Source organism: Symphalangus syndactylus, chromosome 4 (assembly GCF_028878055.3).
Source record: "Symphalangus syndactylus isolate Jambi chromosome 4, NHGRI_mSymSyn1-v2.1_pri, whole genome shotgun sequence".
NCBI classification, from domain to species: domain Eukaryota; kingdom Metazoa; phylum Chordata; class Mammalia; order Primates; family Hylobatidae; genus Symphalangus; species Symphalangus syndactylus.
This window is the reverse complement of record NC_072426.2, coordinates 110,376,959-110,400,218: the sequence shown is the minus strand read 5'-3', so window position 1 is coordinate 110,400,218 and position 23,260 is coordinate 110,376,959. Positions and strand designations below refer to the sequence as shown.

Here is a 23,260-nt window from a genome sequence, read left to right as displayed (position 1 = left end):
TGACACTCACACTTGCTGCCCGCCAAATCATAGATCTAGTGACAGAAATGAATCAGGTACACTTTCAACATTGTCATAGTCAAAAAATTAACTTATTAATATGCTACAGTGGCTATTTGCAACAAAGTTGTGTTGTTACAGCTAAAATACTGGACTCAAAGCTAAAGTATCAATATTCCAGTTTTATAGTTAAGATATCATCTTCCTTTGCAGAAAGCTTGTTGGTCTCCTGCTCCCATTCTTATTCCTCAACCCAACAGTGTCTAATCAGAAATCTAATGCTTAAGATTTATGACACAATTAAGATTATTATTTATCTTTTTTTAGCCTTCCCTTTCTCAAAGGAAATCATATAGTTTGGAGGCCATAAACAGAGGGTGTCTTAGTTTTGAGTGAATTAGTTATTGTATTATAGAAGACTATACAATGTCTGACAAAAAGCAAGGGCTCAATAAATAAATCTACCAGCTTTGGAGATGGTAATCAAAGGTGGCTGGTGGAAAGAGCAACAAACTCTTCTACTCTCCTTCAGTGCTGTGAGAAAACTATAGCACAAGCTCCCTATAGAAGATGGCATAATCTAAAAGACTGTCTTTATTGCTAGAGCAAAATCCCAAATTTAGATAATCTCAGGTTAAGTCTGTTACCCAAGCAAAAAGTTTTGCAAGCTTCTTCCTCATTGTGAATTCGTTCTCCTTCATTGATTCTATACTCTTCTTTCCAGAATTAATTCTACTTCCACTTGAAATCCTCAAGTGGGATTAATGTTAAACATTTTTAATGGATGGTCCCTAAATGAAGTATAAATGAATTACCCAGAATATTGATAGATAGCTGAAACATAGATAGATGCAATGGTTAATCATGTATTCTCATTAGAAAATTATGCAGGAACTTGAATAATACCTTTGTCCACAAGACCTAGACATTTTCGTCCTGTATGAGAACATTAGGTTTTTTCTTCAATCTAGAGCACCAATTCATCAGTCGTTAACTGAGTATCTTTTCAAAAGCTTGATTGAGTAAGGATTGGGTTTTCACACTATAGCACCTTCTCCTTGTGAGAAGAGAGTAACACATAGCAAGTTGAAGCTGAAGAGAGTAACATGAAGAAATAGTACAGGAAATACAACATGAATTCATGTAGTTATAGTTAAGATATCATTTTCCTTTGCAGAAAGCCTGTCGCTCCCCTGCCCCCATTCTTATTCCTCAACTCAACAGTGTCTAATCAAAATCTAATGCTTAATATTTATGACACAATTAGGATTATTATTTATCTCTTCACATAGAAATACAACATGAATTCATGTAGGCATTTCTAAAGCATGGCATGATTCTACTTAATTATATTTTAGTTTAGGGTATTAATCACCAACCTTATATTGACTACTATGAAGTTGGTGCCATACAACACTATAGATATGATCAAAAATGTCTTACCTTTGCCTTAGAGAAGCTTAAACCCAATAAAGGGAGAAAAATCCGAAGTAGATTGTCATATTTCCTGTGATAACGTAAGCACAGGGTGTTACAAGAATGCAGGAAAGAACTCCTATTTTCTCAAGGAGAGTTTGCTAATGAATGGAAGACCTTAAGATCTCTAATTAAATAGGACAATCCTTCATCAGAATGAGAATAGAAGGTGCCAAAGAATGGCTTGGGATACCAGTTTTGCAAAAGCCTCATAAGATATATGAGGCTTTGAGAAATTGAATAAATAGAACTTCTTTTCTAACACGTGTGGCCTAAAATTAGCAAATTAGAGTGAAATGAGTCTTTTGTTTTCTGATGGTAGAACAGGATCCTTTATATCTCCTTTTGTGTGGAAAAAAAATTGTATTTGCCAGGATTCTCAGGAGAAGTAAAGCCAATTTTATATATATATTTATATATATATATCATATATATTTTATATGCATGCTATATATATATTTTTATATGATATATATATATAGAGAGAGAGACAGAGAGAGAAAGGTGAGAGGCAGGCAGAGACACAGAGAAAGAGAGACAGAGAGAAAGAGATTTATTATAAAGTATTGGCTCATGTGATTATGGAGGCGGGAAATCCCATGATTTGACATCTGCAACCTGTTTCCAGTGCAGCCAGGGATGTAGTTCAAGGCCTAAGAGCTGACAGTGTTGATTCCAGTCTAGAAAAAAAGGCCTGAGAATCAGGAGCACAGAGGGGAGGAGAAGATCAGTGGCCCAGTTCAAACACTCAGGCAGAGAGTGAATTATACCTTCCTCAAGCTTTTTGTTCTCTTCAGGCCCTCTATAGATTGGGTGATGCCCACCCACATTGAAGAGGGCTGCCTATTTACTCAGTCCACTGAGTAAATAGTCCACTGAGTAAATAGTGGACTAATTTATTTCAGAAATATTCTTATAGGCACACCTGGAAATAATGTCTAACCATATGTCTGGGCATCCTCTGGCCCAGTCAAGTTGACACATAAAATTAACCATCATGATGTGCCTGCAGGAACTCAAGGGACCCTTCCAGCTAACATGAGGAAAGCTATCCTAAAGACAGAACTGACACTGGAATGGTGGTAATGGACTAGAGCTAGAGTCCCAATAAACATCAATGCCTAGGTACTGTCTTAACTCTAAACATTTCAATCATAAGAGCCAATATGACTTTATTGTTTGAGGCAATTGAGTATATATTTTTTCATTTAAACCATAGATATGACAATGCTTTTTAACTAATTTTCAAAGTGATAGAAACAAGTGTCCTTAAAGATGTTCTGACATAATTTTATGTCAAAATGTATCAGAGTTTTTCCATTAAGTGTTGTATCAGACTGTATGTTTGTATTATATATGTAAATAGTCCCTAGATAAATGGTTGCATGCTATTATTGATGGAAAGCATACACAGTGAGTCCTGATCACTTATTTCACTTCTTCTATCATTGTATTCTCTTTTCCTCACATTGAAACATTGCTTATGTTGGCCACTGGCAGAGGCAATCTGCCTAACTAGATGGGCCAGAAATCTAATCTGGTGTGACAAATGAAAGAGACACATAATTGGCTATAAAATGCTAGGGTGGAACTGTTATCAATTTTAAGCAATTGGTGTTCTCAGAACAACATTATACACAGCACAAGTGATAACCATTACTGTCGGGAATCATTCAATGTTTCTATAATCTTCTAGTGGGTTATAAAAATTAACAGAAACTTTTTGGTAACCAGCATTTTACTTGCATATGATGATGATCTGGGTTTAGCTCTTTTGATGGAAAGTGATCCTATCCATATAGCTGTTGTTGTCTTTCTGTAGAAAGTTTCTATCCCTAAACATAACATGACTGTTTTCCTTTAAGTATAAAAGCCTTTAACTTTAACTTGTGTCAAAGTTGCTCGCTGAATTACCTGGCAGGTGAGGATACTTGTTTTGTTGACCTCACCTTCTGCTGTCTCTACTAACTTCATAGTCTAGTGAAACTTTTGAAACCCACCAGTATTATTGTTCAGATTTTCTATTGCTCACACAGTTCTTACTCACCCTAATTTACTAAAAAACTGAAACTTTTGAGTTTTGAAGGAAACTGAAATTGCATAGCTGAAAGTTGAGAGAAACTCTAGGCCATATACAGAGTTATGCCCCAATAGCTTCCTGGCTTGCATCTTAGGAAACTGATGAAATTTAGTCCAAACTTGGAAATGTCACTCTCAGCAAGAGATTATGCACTACTACTGTTTATTTCTGGCCTTGCGTTCTTCCAGTGTATCACATGTGTCCTTCCTATAGCTTCTCAGAAAATTGGCCCATTCTCCATTTCACTTATTTTAGTAGGTTCTGTTTTATTTGGCAGACAGAAAGACACAAATGAGACAGTATTCTATGTGCCCACGTACACCATGTGCTTACAATTAAATTACACTCTTCAGCATGGATGGATTTGTAAAAAAAAAAAAAAAAAAAAAAAAACAACCTTAAACACAGTTTTCCAGGCAACTCTGAAGCTGCAACATTTAAAAAAGTCCAGGCAGTATTATTCTTTGTTATGTTTCCAAATATAAAATATTACAACAGGATAATAATAAATTTCCATAGCTATGTAGAATTCTTTATGTGGCAATGAACAGATAATTTGAAATGCCCTAACAGAATGAAAATTCTAATAATAACAGTAAGACATCTTAACATGCTTCCAGTTTTTGCCAGGCACTGTGTTCACCACATCACATGAGTTAAATTCTGATACTTTCAACAAATTCTACACAGTTGGAGTCATTATCCACATTTTAAGGTTGAGGAGTTTGAGACTCAATATAAGTTATTTGCCCAGGGCCACATACGGGTAAGACAAAGGGTTGGGACATAAATTCAGTTTTATTTATCTTTAAAACTTATGCCTTTTCAGCTATAGCACCAACTTCTGCTTCAAAGTATCAGTATGATTAGAATTTTTTGTCACAAAATAAATTGTAAGTGAGAAATAGATACATTATGGAACATACACTTTGGTTTGTTTAAATGGACTGGTGAGAATGTCAGGACTCAAAAGAAAGTAATAGACAGATTCTACATATTTATTACACTCTAACAAGATCTTAGTTCAGGGCTGACAGTCAAAGATACTACCCAACAATTATATAATTGTTCTTCTCCAAGAAATAAACTAGAGTCATGTATAAAAAGAGAGTATCATTGTTTACCTTTTCTAATTATTATTTTAACAAAAATATAGCCATAAAGTTATTTCCTGTTCTATTGTCTTATGGTTATAAATATCATAATAATATCAGCTCTACATAATAAAAAAAAAATTCCAAATGGCTCAAGATTATCTGTGGGGATTCAGTTTAAACTATTTAACTGGCAGATGTATTCTGGAAAGAAACTTAGTGTGGATATCAAAGGACTTCAAAATAAAATTAGTTCACCATTCTTGTATAGCAGAGCTTAATCAGTCTGACAAGTTAAAGAAGACTTTCCTCACAGACAAAGGTTATTTTGACAAAGCCAAATTAAGGACCAAGTAGATCTTGATACACAGAAAGAATGCTCAGTCCCTACTGAGTCTAGTGATAATTAACATCTGACTTAAACCACCATTGGGAATGACTTGGAATGCTTTAATTGGTCCACCTTACTTGCCTGCAGGCTTTTCTGTTAGGGGAATGATTTAAGTCTCTTCTTGCTTTCAGCTAAATCTCAGCATGTCTCAAATTTCTGAAGCCACCTTTATCATTTGAGGCCCTGAGGAAAAAATGAATTGTAATTCAGCTTTCATCTTACTTCATGGAGAACCTTAAGTGTTTCTATAGCATTAAAGGGAAAGCTGACTAAGAAGGCAGAAATCAATCACAAGGTAAAGAAAATAAATAGGAATGCATCTTCAGGGGTCCATTAATACACATGACCTACTTCTTTCATGGAAAATGTGTCGGATTACTATACATTTTAATGTAAAAGGGTAATAAAGGATTAATTCGCAAAATCACTGGGGAAGCAAACTGAGATACACTGAGTCAGTACACAGCCACACATTTGCTTTCACCTATCAATATTGCTCACTCCCATAGGAAAATGGAACAGAAAATTGTGGAATGTTAACTGTATCACTCACATATATTTATTATTGCCTACTTTGAATGAAACCTATGGGAGAGTGGTTGTAAAAAATAATGATATCCTGATATCCATTAAGGGTGGGGATCTAACTGAAGGCATTATCAAATGTGGTAACACTTACAGCTGGACCACCACGGAAGCAGAAATAAATATGCAGATGCTCCAAACCAGTCGGCCTGTCAATAAACCATTAAGGCACATTATCCCATCTGTCAACATTTTTTTTCTATTTGTTTTGGGTATTCATCTTTGCTAAATAGTAGACAGGAGAATTAATCTGTTTATTTTTAAGATTATACTTTTATAAATTTGGAAAGATAAAACTATGTAAAGTTTTTGATGAAATGATGGTGTCTTGGAAGTTTTTGTATTGGTTTATTTGGTCTTTCTCTTTTTATTATAAATCTTACTATCCTAATTCCAGAGAATATGCATATGTATATATAATTTGCAAATAATATCTGCCTTATTTTATTTCACATATAGGCAATGTATATTTTTATATAAATTCCTTGCACTTAAACACTAAGCCATTATTGTTAAGATAGTCCTTAATCTGATTTTGAGCTATGTAGTTGTGGATAATATGTTCAGAAAGAAATTCTTAAAATCTCTTTGGATGCAGATAAAACTAAACAGCAAAATTTTTTTTTTCTTTTTTGATACTTTTTACTACATACACACACAGAGAAACACACACAAACACACTTCAATAGAATAAGAGTTCCAGTATTTTTGTACACAGAGACAGAAATGCCAAATGGGCAGAAAGCAGAGTCCTGCTGCCGTTAAGAGTACTTGAATCTCTAATTCTGAATGAGTTATCTGAGTGTTGTCAGTGAGCGCGGTGAAAAATTCTTGTCAATCTGATATTTAATTGGCAGTACTTCATTCTATTTGTAATCTCTGGAGGAAAACCCTCTCAAAGAGTGGACTCATAACACTTATAATTAAGATACTTCACTCCAAGCCTTGCTTTCATTTAAAATACACTGAATTATTCTTTCAGGAATCAAAGGAACACATGACATTGACATGAAATACATGCAGCAAAATCTATGGGACAACAATTTATAGAAGGTTGTCTTAGGGGACAAGTTTTGTCTTAAATTCCTGTCATTCCTCAAGAGTTTGTTATATTTTCAGGTAGGAAGAAATTATTATTTGTAATATTGTATTTGTAAGCATGGGAAGGAACAATGACATTCCGTCAAGATGTAATTTTGATACTGGTAAGAATCAAACTTATGGTGTGAGATGGGAGAATATGTTCTTAAGTTGCCCACAAGCCAATTCATCTTCAGATAAGCAAGTAGCCATAACGCAGGTAAAGGAATAGCACTGGAAACTAGAAAAAGTAGCTATATATACATGCCAAGTATCCAAAGAAATTTCTGCCAGAGAAGCACAGATAATGCCAGATAGAAGAAAGGACCAACATGACACATGACTTGCCACAAATCACCTGTAACTTGATAATGGAACTCTCATAATTAGAAAGGTAAAGACAAGACTGGATCAGGTAGGGACCAGATTGGCCCTTCCAGTAATGCTTCTGTGAAGCCCAGGAGGTGCGGGAGGCCATGCTGAACAGAGAGCCTGATGTGGTGATTCCTTCAGGCTGCAGCTTAAAGCTAGTATCTGAGCCAGGCAAAGTGACTGTGAACTGGCGCCACTGGTGTTCAATTAGTGCATTTATTCCAGATGATGAACAGCTGGCTCCAGTTAGAATCCAGCTGCTGCCACAACAAAGGAACCTCACCCAACCTCTCTTTCTTGGTTCTCTCAACATCTTGCTTATTGCAAAATCTCTCACGACCAAATGGACTGCCAGAAACCTAAATGTTCACCTACATGGGGACTTGAAGAGATGAGGTTCTCTTATAATGTAGCCAAAGTTAATTCATCTTCCTGTTAAAAATTAAATAGGCTGGGCATGGCGGTTCATGCTTGTAACGCTAGCACTTTGGGAAGCCGAGCCCGGAGGATCACTTGAGCCTGGGGATTTGAGATCAACCTGGGCAACATAGTAAGACTCTCATTTCTACAAAAATTAAAAAAATTAGCCAGGTATGGTGATGTGCACCTGAAGTCCCAACTGCTCGGGAGGCTGAGGTAGGAGGATCACTTGAGCCAAGGAGTTCAAGGCTGCGGTGAACTGTGATCGTGCCACTTCACCGTAGCCTGGGCAACAGAGCAAGACCTTGCCTCAATAATAATAACAATAATAATAATGAAATATAGAGAACATTACATAACACAAGGAAAAATTTACAGTTCAAAAGAAAGAGCACAATATAAAGAAACAAAACATGTCTTCCTATGACAATTTTAATAAGAGTTAAGAAAATGCATAGAAATGCATACTTTTGTTATTTGTATTTTTTCATTTACTAAACTTAATATTACTTTCAAAACATTCACTATGTGCTGGGTGCTCTTCTAAGTATTTTATAAATGTTAACATGTTTAGCCAACATAATAACTTCTGTCCTAATCACAAATTTTATTCTTAAGAAACACCAAGAGTATGTTTGGAAAATAAAAGTGGAAGAAACAAAGAGAGAAAACGCTGAGATCAAAAAACGATCATGGCTTCTAGTATAATTTGTTGCATGTAGCAGCAGCTCAATAAATATGTGTGGACTTGAATTTTGTTAAATGTAAACTATTTCTGATTATTATTGATTTATTTATTTTTATTTTATTTACTTTTTTGAGACAGGGTCTCACTCTGTCGCCCAGGCTGGAGTTCTATGTCACGAATTTGTAATTTTTAGAATATAAGCAGCATATTATAGATTAGGTTATTAGAGAAAATAACACTAGTTTCAAAGTAATAAAGAATCTTGAAAAGTTCCCATATAATTAAAAATAGATGATAAATTGTATAATAAGGGAAAATATTATGGGTGAAATATTAGCAATTTTTAATAATGTTATTAAAGGAATCCCATGATGAAAAATGGAAGTAATCAATATTGAAGAAATTATAGGAAAATGGTTGAAGAAAATTTTCTTTTTTAATGAAAGTTTTCACTATATACTAGATTAAATTGATGGTGATGATGATAACTGACATTAAACTAATAGTAATTATTAACTTCCAAAGTGTTATATGTCTATAAACTCATTTAATGTTCTCAACTTATTAACCCTGTTGAACCTGATTAAAGGATTAGCATTAATATCAGCATTTTTGCCCAGGCAGAAATTAAAGTGTAAGATGACAGTTAAAGCCTAGATTCAGTCAAACTCATGAAGCCTTTTCCTGATCCATTCATTCTAATCACCTCTATACCACACTCTGTTGATTAAAAGAGACCCACACCTTAGTAAAGTGACTGTACTTTCAGAGAGAAAAAAAAGCCACACCTATTCATATACAAATATCAGAAACAAACACTAGAACAAAACAAAACCAAAAACAGCTTGGTGACTAAAAATAATAGACTTGAAAGTTGCCTAAGACAAAAATTAATACCAAAACCATAAATCCATTTCCATAGAATTTGAGTAAAACCAATTGAGATTCAATGTTTTTATATCTAGCCATGAAAATGTTTATAAAATTTGCTTATTAGAAAAACAAAGTAATTCAAAGTCATCTTTGGAGCCAATAGTGAAAGGAATCAAAACAAGTTATTCAATAATATCAGAACTCTGTTAAGAATTAGTGATTAATCAAAAAAACAAAACCATAAAAATTCTAAATTCTTCTGTATATCAGTACTAATGTCAGAAATAGATGCTGCATTATCGATTTAAAAATTAATTCAATAATATTTACTGAGAGATAACAATGTGCTAGGTTCTATGGATTCAATAATGACCAAAACATGTACCTTCCTTACCTTCCTGCTCTTGTGTAACATTTTTTACTGAGGAGAATGGAGCCATAATAAAAAAATACATCAGGTAGTGATAAATGCCATGAAGAGAAATAAAGCAGAAAAAGGGAAGAAAGAGTGTGGGCAATTATGAAAGGCCTTATTTGTGTTAAGGAGACCTTTTAATTGACAGAATTGATAGAGTGAGCCTGGAGATGATCTTCCCAGAAAGAAGGGACAGCAAAGAGTAAGGAACCTGATGTTGAAGACTGCCTGGCTGGTTTCAAGGAAAAGAAGGAAGTGAGTTAGGAAAGAAGGTCAAAGTAAGAAACTGATTATTTAGGCCAGGAATTGGCAAATTATGCCTATTGACTAATTTCTTCTCAACACGTATTTTTGTAACCAAAGTGTTATGGGAACACAAACACACAACTCAATTATTCACATTGTCTATGAATGCTTTCAGCCAACAATGGCAGAGTTGGATAGTTGTGCATAGGGTTTACCGCCTGCAGAGCTGCAACTAGTATTTATTTACTTCCCTTTGACCGAAAATGTTTACTGGGACTTGGCTTATGCCATTATTAGGTTTTGAATTTTAATATGAGTGAGAAGAGAAGCCATGAGAGCTTTCTGAGGTGAAAAGTGCTATGACATGACATAGTATTAGAAGAATTATCGTTGCTGCCATTTAGCCAATTGGCATTTTTTTTTTATTTAGGTTCTCTATTATGAAGGCTGAAGTGCAATGGCGTGATCATGGGTGATTGAGATGAAGTGTTTATGAAGTATTTAGATTCTGTATATATTTGAAGAAAGTGTTGAAAGAATTAGTGACTGATTTGATGTGGGGTGAGAATGGGACAGGAGTCAGGGGTAACTCAAAAGATGTTTCTCTAACTGTAGAATGCAGTTCCTATTGACTAAGGAAAGAAGAAATGGAAAAAAAATAGATTGCAAAATAAGAGTTTCAAAATAATCTATATCTGAGACCTGGAATTAGTAAGGATAGAATTAACAAATATTGTTTAATTCTTGACATTGACAGGTAGAGAGATTAGCTATATTTTTACATGTAAAAATCACCACAATGACCAAGTACAATGTACTTTGAATACTTAATTGTAAACTTTGAGTTCATGATTACATAAATAATTGATTTACTAAATAAATAATAGGAAGATGAGAAATTCTTTCTTCCAAGAATTGCAAATAATTTATATAGATAAATACCTCTCTGAGAGATAAAGATTAATTTTCACCCATTCGCCCTTGAGTGTAGGCTGCACTTAGACTTGCTTCTAAAGAATATAGTAGGGAAAGAGGTAAAAATGGGTAACTTCACAGTGGACAATCCTGGCAAACAAAACTTTAACAAAATGATCAAGCAAATGTTATCAATGATAAGTCATGCTGATAGCTTACACTGCTGATGTGAGATGATAAGAAAGGTACTTCACCTCCATGATATTCCTCCCCAAAATTATACCCCTGGTCTAACCGTGAGAAAAGAAATATGAGAATCTCAAACTAAGACACATTTTACAAAATACCTGACCAATACTCCTCAAAAGTGTCAAGACCATGATAAACAAGAAAATAAACTGTCATAAACCAGAGACAACTAAGGATACACAACAACTAAATGCAACGTGGTATCCTGAAACAAAATAAAATACAAATAAAATATGGAGCTAGGTTAATAGTAATGCACCAATTTGTCTTCTTAGTTGTGACAAATGTAACTTGGTAATAATGTAAGATGCTGACAATAGAGAAAACTGGACTATCTTTAAACTTCTGTAATCTAAAATGATTCCAAAATATAAAAGTTTATTCTAAAAGTATGAGCTCTAAAAATCACTACTAGTAAAAATATATTTTTCCAATAACTAGCAAAGAAAAAAATTAATTTAAAAGACCATTCACAGTGAACAAGAAAAATCGTTAAGTGCTAGAAAGCATGGTACTCAAAGTATTAAAAACCAAGTGAAATATACAAGTTAATGGAAATATAATGACATAACCTAAGTACAATTAATATTAACATATTCATTCCTCTTCTCAGAAGTGAAGCTTACAATAATTTCTTAATGGGAATGTATTGTGAAAAATTAAAATATTCTTAAATAGAATTAAATTAAAACTTAAAAGAATAATTTAAAAAATGAATGTCCTGTCAAAAAGCAAGAAATATCATTCTAAGAAAAAAAATCTAAGGAGAAAAATCATAAAGTATATCTGAGACATAATTGATGTTAGGTTCAATAAGAATTGTGTTAAAAGAAAACTAAATTAAATTTAAATTAGTATTATCAGCTGAGAAAAAGGTACACAAACTATATATTTCATTCCAAATGTTAACATCTCTAATTGATAAAAAGGGACCAACAAATTATCCAGTGTAAGTGGACAAAATGATGTACAGTAATTTCATTAAAGTATTATATAAATGCACTTTATAATACTTACCTATTTATGTTTACAATTATAAAATTGAATGCAAATCAATAAAAAATTCTGGTTCACACAAAAAAACTGTACTACTTAGTAATTTGCATTTATTTTATTATTGAGTATTATGGACATTTTAAAATAATTTTTGTAAAACTTCAGCTTGCAGTGTTTGTAAAACTTTTAGGTACTACTTTATCATTTTTATAGAGAATGTAAATACATATTTTTTAATTCTAGTAAGTAAAAGGTGAAAATAATCTAAATATTTATTAATAAAATTTGATTCAATAAATCCAGTATGCTTATTTAATGGAAACTTTCTATTCATTAAAAAATCATGTTTCCTAAGGATATTTAATGTTTTTGGGAGCATATATAGGATTTATTGTTAGGAAAGAAAGCAGTTTGCAGGATATTGTATTTAATGTTCTTCCAATTATTTTTTAAATAAACATATATGAACGAAATATAGCAAAACTTTAACAGTTAATTTCTCTAGCTTATAGCATGGCTTTTAGAGGATGCGTAGGTAGATAGATGAGGTAGATTAGATAGAGAGAGAGATACATATACAGATTGATTTTTTTCTGTATTTTCAATGTAGTTATTTTATAATCAATAAAAACAAATGTTAAAAGGTAAAAGAATGAACTTCCTAAATTTTTGCTTAACATTTTTACTGGACAAGTGAATTAACATTCTTTTACCTTTCCTCCATTTTTTTTTTTTTTTTACATTTTTTAAAAAAAGGTAGAGAAGCAAATACATAGAGAATATTTAATTCCTTATTCATTGTAAATATATAGTACATATCTAATCACGTAAAGCAGACAGATAGATTGATGAATAAATCACATACGAAAAAGGAAAAGTACCATACAAAAATGTCATTTTATAGGAGTTATCTTATCATAGAACTATGCCTAAAACCTATCAATAATATTTTCTTTACTCAAAACTCTTTATTTTTTCTTCCCTTCCTCCCTTCCTCTCTTAGCATTCTATCTTTTTTTCTTTATGGAAATAGATACTGGAAAATAAGTGGCTGGCAGAGTAAGGAAGGTGGTTAGGCTAGAATGTGCCCATAAAGAAGAACTCACCTGAGAAATTTACCTAAGATATGAAAATGCAAAATGTCTCGCTCTGTCGCCCAGGCTGGAGTGCCGTGGCGCGATCTCGGCTCACTGCAAGCTCCGCTTGCCGGGTTCACGCCATTCTCCTGCCTCAGTCTCCCACGTAGCTGGGACTACAGGCGCCCGCCACCATGGCCGGCTAATTTTTTTTGTATTTTTTAAAGTAGAGATGTGGTTTCACCATGTTAGCCAGGATGGTCTCTACCTCCTGACCTCGTGATCCACCCGCCTCAGCCTCCCAAAGTGCTGGGATTACAGGCGTGAGCCACCAAGAGTTTTGTATGTAGTCTGGTGTGTTGTGGTATGGATGGTGGATGGAAGAAACAAGCCTGAAAATGCGGTTTTTGACAAGATGCTAAATTAATCTTAGCCATTATAAGAATTTTGAACATCATATTATAGACAATAAGTGACCATTGAAAAATGTGTGTTTAACTTGGATAATTTTAATAGCAATGTAAAGCATGATTGCAGAGATAAAACAGAAATAAGGAATAGTTAGAATGTAAGAATTCATGCAAAAGATGATGGGATCTTAGAGGAAAAAGAGGAGAAAAATTTCAAGAAATCTTCTTGAATGTATAATTACAATGATTTGTAATATGTGTTTGGTAGCCAATTATGTCTGTGCAGATGGATAGATATAACAATGAGAGCTGAGGCAAAGAAACTTCTGACCTAACTGCTGGAAGGATTGAATTAAAACCATAAATGCTACTAGAAAGACTCTCCAAAATGACTCTTAATGTTAAAGGTCTTTCATACTAGTCATGATGAGCGCAATAGAAATAAAGCTGGGCCGGGCGCGGTAGCTCATGTCTGTAATGCCAGCACTTTGGGAAGCCAAAGCTGGTGGATCACCAAAGGTCAGGAGTTTGCGACCAGCTGGGCCAACACAGTGAAACCCCATCTCTACTAAAAATATAAAAATTAGCCAGGTGTGGTGGTGCACACCTGTAATCTCAGTTACTTGGGAGACTGAGGCAGGAGAATTGCTTGAACTCAGGAGCCGGAGGTTGCATTGAGCCAAGATGGCACCACTGCACTCCAGGCTGGGCAACAGAGCAAGACTACGTCTCAAAAAAAAAAAAAAAAAGAAAGAAAGTTTGCCATAGTTATGAACTCTTACAGATCAAGAAGGACACCATTAAATCCTTTTTGTTAGAAACCATAATTGTCTAAATTATTCTTATAGTCTAATTATCTAACTCAGCATATTTTAGGCAAATGAGTAAATGAATGAATGAAATACTTCGACTCAACTTTTAATATCGGAAAGTGAGACAATGAATTATTTGCAGTGACATTTCCATCCTGATATAGAAAAACAAAAAGTGTGACAAAAGAGATGGATCATGTATAGCAAAACTTGGAAGACAATGCCACTAATAGACATTATTGATTTGTGTCTGGTCCATTTGCAGGACAGAAAGACCATTTGCAGGACAGAAGAGTTTCCTGTAAGAGATACCTTTTCAAATTCGAAAATAGTGTTTCTATTTTAAAAAATTATTTTTTGTGTGTGATTAAAAAAGATATATGTTCTGGTGTTAAATTTTGGCAAATTATCTTTTTTCAAATTTAAGTTGATTAGTAAGGGGGAAATGTATTAATCTGTGCTATTCTAAAGAAGGAAAAATATGGAATTAAATTTTGAATGGGAGAAGCACAGGTGATTTTTTGTGTTCTCAATCTTAAAAGACATCTTGAGAAAAATTATTTTTTTATCTTCTGCTATGTTTAAACCAAAAGATAAATTAGAAAATTCTAGGAAATGGAGTTATGGTATTATTAAGAGAGTTTGAAAAGGAAGTTGAAAAAAATCTGAAATACTATATTCAGGCATTTGAGCCAAAGTTTAATAATGAGAGAAGACAATATATGAATGTTAATTCCAAGCTAATTGGGATGCAGTTCAAATAAACACAGCAATAGGGATTGGTATACGATAATTGGATAAAAAATTTAAATGTGCTTGCCTATTAAATCTGCCAGATTATTTTTCAACTGCTTTGTTGATAAAGTGCCTCTCACTATATGCCAAGCACTGTTTTCAATGTTGGAAATAGTTTGATGAAGGAAACACACCAACTTCCTGCCCTCCTGAAGCTGACAGTTCTTGCCTGGAAAGCTTACAATCAAGCAACAAGTCCCTATTAAAAGTGCCAGTGACTGAAGATCTCCTAAGCTCTCCAGTATGAAATTACTGGCTCAATCTCCTGTACTATCAAGTAATGTTAATTCTTCTACATAGCATTTGCAATTCTTGATAAAGATCAACCTATTTGCAGCATTTGTCTTTGCACATTCTAGGTACTTAAAAACGCCAAGTCTCAGATGAAAACAGGAATGAAATCTTGAACATATTCTAAGTTCCTTATGGAAATGGGTTAGCCTACTGCCTGGATGTGAAATCATATTAGGAACTTAACATTTCACAACAGAATGTCAATTCAGCTGCCTGAGTGTTTGAAATGTAAAACATATGGATCGTTTTATCAACAACACAAAATATTGGCATTTCAGACACTCATTAAAAATGTCAATCATAAATTAACTGTGATGCCAAAAACTTGCTTGAGACATCTGATATTTGAGAGACAGAATTTAAAAGATATATGAAGCATCCATTTCTCTAGTCAGGAAATCATGAAACTGAAGCTGAGATTTGCATTTAGTTTTCCAAATTACATGACTTGACGGAATTGAGAGTTTATTCTTCCCCTTACACCATTACATCCATGCTTTCAGAGAATAAAATTTGATGGTTTAATAACTGCATTCATTTACTTATAAATATTTATAGATTTAGTGCCACAATTATGCCAAGTATAAATATAAAGGACATATAAGATAATAAACTTGCTTTTTTAAAAAAACAGAAAGGTGTTATAGTCAAGGACCTCTCTGTCCTCTTAACATGAGTTTACATTCCTCTTTCTTACTCTTAAGCTATATCCTCTTAGGCAAATTTTATTATCTTTCAAAACACCAATGTTTCTATTTGTAAAGCAGATTTTGATAGCATGTGCCTGTGTCATACAGCTCTTGCAACAATAAAAAATTATGATATTTTTAAGAGCTTAGCACTGCACTTGTAAACAGCTATTATGTTTATGCTCACTAAATTCTAATTATTGTTAAAGATACTATTTTACTTTTTATTTTAGGTCATTATAATTAACATGTTGTTTGAAGAAGTAAGTTAGAGAAATTCTGTATAACCATCACCCAGTTCACCCAGTTTTCCCCATTGTGACATCTTATATAACTATAGTACACAGTAATATCACAAGCAGGAAATGGACATGGCTACTGTCACCAAAGCTTATTCAGGATTCACCAGTGTGTGTATTTAGTGCTAAAACATTTTATCTTACATTTGTGTGACCATCACCATAGTCAAGACACAGGATAGTTCTATCACAGAGCTTCTGCTTGTTACCCTTTTATAGTGACAGCTATCCTCCTCCCTTACTCTGCCTCTCCCTAACACTTGACAATCACTAATCTCTTCTCTATCTCTATAATTTTAAGATTGTTATATAAATGCAATCATATACAACCTTTGGAGACTATTTTTTCACTGAGAATAGTTTCCTTAAAATCCATTCAAATTTTCCTTTTTGAGACTAATATTCCATGGTAGGGATGAACTACAGTGTATTTAACGTATTTATCCATTGAATGACATATTTGTTGTTTCTGTATTTGGAGTATTAAACTTAAAGCTGCAGTGAACATTGGTGTACAGATTTTCAGGTGAGCATGTTTTCTTTTTTTTTTTTTTTCTTTTTTTTGAGACGGAGTCTGGCTGTCGCCCAGGCTGGAGTGCAGTGGCGTGATCTCGGCTCACTGCAAGCTTCTCCTCCCGGGTCCACGCCATTCTCCTGCCTCAGCCACCCGAGTAGCTGGGACTACAGGCGCCCGCCACCGCGCCCAGCTAATTTTTTTTTTTTTTTGTATTTTTAGTAGAGACGGGGTTTCACCGTGGTGTCCATCTCCTGACCTCGTGATCCACCCGCCTCGGCCTCCCAAAGTGCTGGGATTACAGGCGAGAGCCACCGCGCCCGGCCTCAGGTGAGTACGTTTTCATTTCTCTTGGAAGAATGATCAAGAATACAGTTGATTGATCATAGGGTATGCAGACATTTTTTAACTGTTATATATAATTTGGAGAATGGCTGTCTTACTTTACACTCCAACCAACAGTGTATCACAGCTCTAGGCCTTCCACATTCTAGATAGCATCTGATGCAATCACTATTTTTTATTTCAACCATTTTAATAGGTGTGAAGTAAATATTAGTATCATTTTAATTTGCATTTTTCTGATGATTAACAATGTTGGATATATTTTCATGTGTTTATCTGCTATCTGCATACCCCCTTCAGTTAAATATCTGTTTTATCTTTTGCCTGTTTTCTAATTGAATCATTTTGTTGTTTTTGTTGACTAGATATCTTTACATATTCTAAATACAATTCTTATTTTATATATGTGGCTATTGAGGTGTTTCTGTTTTGTTTTCTTCTGTCCGTAGCTCATTTTTACTCTCTCCACAAGGTAATTCACAGAGAAAAAGTTTTTAATTTTTGTAAAATCTAATTATCAAATTTTTCTTTTATAGACTTAGAAAAGTCTAAGACCTTTTCACCTAAGTCCCAAAGAGTTTCTCCTATGCATTTTTGGAAACGTTTTACAATTTCAGGTTTTGAATTTAAATTCATAATTCATTATAGTCGAGTTTTGAAATAATGTGTGATATTTAGGTTCAAGGTTTTTTGTTTTTTTTTTTTTTTTTTTTTTGCCTATGACTGTTCAAATGCTTTAACACCGGTTGTTGAAAAGACTACACCTCTCCTGCTGAATTGCCTTTCCATTTTTTGTTCACTTCCACTAGGCACATATTTATTGGTTTTATTCCAGTTCTCTATCCTGTTTTATTCCAGTTCTCTATCCTGCTTCATTGATCTAAGTGATCCTCTCTCCACTAATACCACAGTCTTCATTCAGATTCCATGTAGTAGGACCTATTATCAGATAACAGTTATTCCTCTCATTTAGTTCACATATATAAAAATATGTTTTAGCCTTTCTAGGTTTTTTGTCTTCCCATGTAAATCTCAGGATAAGGTTTTCTAGGCTACATAACTCCTTACTAGGAATTTGAAAGGAATTGCATTTAATCTATAGGTGAATTGGAATGATTTAACACCTTTACTATTAGTCTTCAAATTTACAAATGTGAACTGTCTCTACATTTATTTGGATCTTCTTTGATTTCTTTCATCAGAATTTTGTAATTTCCAGAGTATAAATCCTATAGATATTTTGTTTGGTTTCTATCTGAATGTTTCACTTTCCTTAAAGCAATTTTTAGTGTTTTCTTTTTAATTTCAGCCCTCACATATTTATTTTTAGTGTATAGAAATGTTATTTATTTTCATATATTGATATATCACTCAGCCTTGCTGAACTCACTTCTTAGTTCTAAGACATTTTTTGTAGAATTTCTTTCTTATCAATCGATACACCTTTTTTTTCTTTTCTTGCTTTATGGTGCTGGTTAGAACTTCCAGCACCACGTTTAATAAGAGAGTGGTGAAAGTCAACATCCTTGCTTTGCTCATAAATTTAGTGAAAAAGCATTTAGCTTTTCAACGTTAACTATGATGTTACCTGTAGATTCTTTCTAGGTGCTCCTTAATCAAATTGAGGAAGTTTATTAATTTGCCAGGACTGTCATAACAAAGCACCACAGTCTGGATGGTATAAACAACAGAAATTTATGTTCTTACAGTTCTGGAGGCTAGAAGCTCAAGATAAAGGGTCTGTAGGCCTCTTTCTCTGAAGTCTTTCTTCTTGGCTTATAGATGGCTGTCTTTTCTCTATGTCTTCATGTGGTCTTTCCTCTGTGTGTGCCTGTGCACTCGTTTTCTCTTCTTATAATGACACTAGTCATATTGCCTTAGGGCTCACCCCAGTGACCTCATTTAAACTTATGCATTTAAATACCTTGTTTCCAAAAAAAGTCATATTCTGAGGTACTGGAGTTAGGACTTCAAAATATGAATTTAGGGAAAATATAAACATAGGAAATTCTGTTCATATTTATTTGCTTTGGTTTTTATTAAAAATGGGTGCTAGATTTTGCCAAATGCTTTTTATGTATCAGTTGATGTGATTATACAACTTCTCTCTTAAAGAGTTGATGTGGTGTATTACTTTTTAAAATTAAACCAGCCTTATATACCTGGAATAAATCCCATTTGATATTGGGATATAATTTTTTCATAAGTTACTGGATTAAATTTGATAACATTCTGTTTAGAATTATTTTTTCCTAAGATCATAAGAGATATTCATCTATAATTTAATTTTTGTACTGTCTACCTTTGTTATTGGGCTAATACTGGATTCATAAAATGAGTTAGAAAGTGTTTCTCATTGTCTATTTTCTAGAAGACATTGTCTAAAATTATGTTAATTATTTGACAGAATTCTCCAGTGAAATCATCTTGCTTAGAGTTTTTTGGAGGAGGAGTTTAATTTTTAAAAATTCCATTTTTAAGTTGTTGTAAGACTATTCAGAATATCTCTTTTATCTTGCTAAGTCTTAGCAGTGTGTGATCCTAAGGCCATTTCTTCTAAATTGTGTAATTTATGGCATAAGGTAACTTAAAGTAATCTCTCATTATCTTTTTAATATCTGCAGAGTCTCTAATGGATATTCCTGGTTACCTTCCCACTATTGGCAACTTGAGTCTTCTCTCTTTTTACCTCTATCTTCCTGACATTTGTCAATTTTTTTGGTTTTGTGAAGAACTAGCTTTTAGTTTCATTGATCTTTTTATTGTTTTTCTCTGGTCATTTTTATTGATTTTCACAATTATAATTTCCTTCATTCAGCTTGCTTTGTTTGTTTTGTGCTTCTTTCTTTCTCCTGAAGGTTGAATATAAGTTATTAATTTAAGACCTTTCTTTGTCTTGAATGCGAATGTTTAAAATATCCCTCTTAGTACTATGTTACCTATATTCGACATATTTTGATGTGTTCTATCTTTGTTTTCATTCAATTATGTTTTTTAAAACTTATTTTGACACTTTTTCTTGCATTCATGACTTATTTAGAAGTGTTTTGTTCATTTTCATGTTTGGAGGCTTCTTTCTTGTCTTTTAATTGTTTCTAGCTTGATTCCTTTATGGCCAGAGAATATACCGTACATAATTTTAGTTCTTTAAGTTTTTTCAGGTTTGTTTCATGGCCCTGATATGGTCCACCTTGGCGAATGTCCTGTAGGTGCTTGATAAAAAATTCTTTATTTACCTGTGTTGCCCGGAGTGTTCTATATGTCAACTAGATTCTGGTGGTTGTTTGTGTAATTCATTTCTTCCGTATCCTTGCTGATTTTCTGTTTAATAATTATAACAATTGCCAAAAGGGGGAATTGGAGACAAATTAATGGATTTGTCTACTTTTTTAGTTCTGTAAGTTTTTGCTGTACGTATTTTTGGGCTCTGTTGTTTGGTGCATATACATTTAAAAATTTATGTCTTTCTGATTGATTCTTTTACATTATAAAAACACATTTTAATAAGAATTACTAGTAATGTTGCCCAGCATACCTTTTATGGAATCTTAGGAAATACAGTCTACGTGAATTAATGATTAAATAGGCTAGGATTAAACCCTATTGCTGTAGTAAGATAAGTTATTTTAACCTTCAGTGAAATCACTGGAAATACATTTTATAGGATGGCATACGACAACAAGAAAGAGAATCTCAGTCTTGTGCAAAGAATTTTAAATACTGTAGAATATTAGTTTGTTCTGCTATAACAAAAGTACCACAGACTTCATGGCTTATAAACAAACAGAAATTCATTTCCCACAGTTCTGAATAATGGAAGTTCAAGATCAGTGTGCCAGCATGGCTGTGTTCTGGTGAGGGCCCTTTTCCAGGCTGCAGACTGCCAATTTCTCATTGTATCTTCACATGATAAAAAGAGAGTGAGCAAGCTCTCTGTCCTCTTATGGGCACTTGATATGTTATCACACGTAAGTGAAAACACTTAAGCCCCAGGGCCACTTCAGTTTATCTTGATTTGATACAGAGATAAATAAATGGCTGGATGGTATGGAAGCAGATCGTGATCAGGACTAACATTTTCCTAGTCATTTCTAACTAGGATTGAGGGATGTGTTTGTATGTTTGTATGTGTTTGTGAACGTGGCCATGCCCATAATTTTCAAATCTTGTTTTCAAAGCAGTGGGAGTTTTTGCCACAACAGTCCCCCTTCCTAACCTTCCCAGACCTCTTCTTTCCAGTGAAACTTTGTGGCACCTGAGAAGTTCTAAAGAATCTTCTTTGACTCTGTGTTTGTCAGTCAGTAGATAGCAGGTATATTTGAGGTATTCAGTAAATGCTTGTTAAATATGAAAGTAGAAGATTTTATATCTATACCTATATTTATATCTACTTGATCTTTATCAGTTTGGGAACAGGGGAAGCTTGCAAGTCAGCAATAGGAAAAAAAGAAATACAATTTTGATTTTCAGAATATTTGTGTACCTAGGGCTGATTTTCAAAGATGGTATACTGTAGACTAAAAAATACAATTAACCTGTGTCTAATATAAGGATCTTATAATACCATATTAAGTTTTTGACAATTAAAGTAAAACATGAAATGACACACATTATGATTTATATGTGTCTCTAGCACCAGCTTCCCATGGTCACCAATAATCAGCAGCAACAGATTAAATAGCAGATCTCAGTTAATTAATTCAATGGCAGAAATTAACTCTCAAATTTCCTTTGAACACCCATTGTGGACTCTAATCTTTGTTCACTGATTGACAAGTTCTGTATGAGATATCAGGGTAAACAAGGTTGTTTTAGATATCTATTCATACATAAGAAATTATTCCCAAAATTTAGGGGCTTAAAATAATGAGTATTCATTTTTTCACAATTTTAATGAGTAAGGAATTCAAGTCTGACTTATCTTGAGGTCTCTAAGAAGGCTGCGAATCATGGTGTAGGCTGGGGCTGTCATCTCATTTGAAGACTTGACTGGAAGAGGATTTGCCTTGCTAGTGGTTTGTTGAAGGTCTGTCTTAATTCCTTGTCATGAAGGCCTCTCTACAGCACAGATTAAAACATGGCAGCTGACTTCCTTCTAAGTGAACAGGAGGGGGTATCAAAGCCTAAAGTCAGTCTCTTTTTATAACCCAATCTTAGAAAAGCTACCTCATCAGTTTTGCTTTATCAATAGGCCTAGGTCATACTCAAGGGGAGGAAACACAAAGGTGTGATTACAAGTAGGCAGAGATTATTGGGGGTTATATTAGAGGCTACCTCCCACAATAGAAGGGTAGAAATTAGATCCTTCTACTGTATGCAGAAATCAACTCAAATGAATAAAATAATTAAATATAAAAGCTGAAACTAGAAAACTCGTAGAAAGAAACGGGGAAAACTCCATGACATTGGTCTTTGAAATGATTTCATGGATACAACATCAAAAGCACAAGCAATAAAAGCAAACGTAGACAAGTGGGGCGAGATCAAGCTAAAAAACCTCTGCACAGTGAAAGAACCCATCAACAGAGTGAAAAGGCAACCAATGGAATGGAAGGAACTATTTGCCAAAAAACAAATAATTCTTACCATTTTACGTAAAGTAGTTTCATCTTTTCTTGATCTAATGTTGACATCACTTTGCTTAACAATTTGGTATAAAAAATATAATAACTTGGTATCTCTTAATCAATATTAGAAAATCAATGCCAGCAAATTTATTTAAAATTCTGTAAGTTGAAGTTTAGTTATCTTTTGTTGAATTTTAAAAATAGGTTTAAATGCTGGTGGAATCTGTTGATATTTAAAAATATTTAATTGGAATTGCTATTTTGGAAGTGAGGCAATTTGTATCTGCAGTGTTTATATTTATTCATCATCTCCTTTTTTCTACCTTATCCCACAACCACCTTCACAAAATAAGATTATCTTGAGTGTATGTTTATTTTTCTGTTCATTTTTATCTATTTTCTTTAATTGCAAAACTCAGAAATAAAATCAAGTGGATTTTCAAGGAAATGTGGATCTATCAATAATTTAAACACATTTACACACATACTTCAGAAAATCAATGTGTTTTGTTTTTGTTTTTGTTTATTGTTCCTTCTTAGATAAAGCATAACATTTTTTCCCTAAAAGGAACACTGCTT

The 23,260-nt window shown here is 33.5% G+C and overlaps 1 long non-coding RNA gene across 1 annotated transcript in view; it reads left to right on the top strand.

Moving 5' to 3' along the window:
* The first annotated feature begins 16,882 nt into the window (after positions 1 to 16,882).
* The window catches only part of LOC134736419 (uncharacterized), a 73,281-nt gene continuing 66,903 nt past the window's right edge, over positions 16,883 to 23,260 (top strand). Inside the window, exon 1 of the long non-coding RNA XR_010120424.1 lies at positions 16,883 to 17,099. This is a non-coding gene — a long non-coding RNA (uncharacterized lncRNA). The remainder of the gene's footprint in view (positions 17,100 to 23,260) is intronic.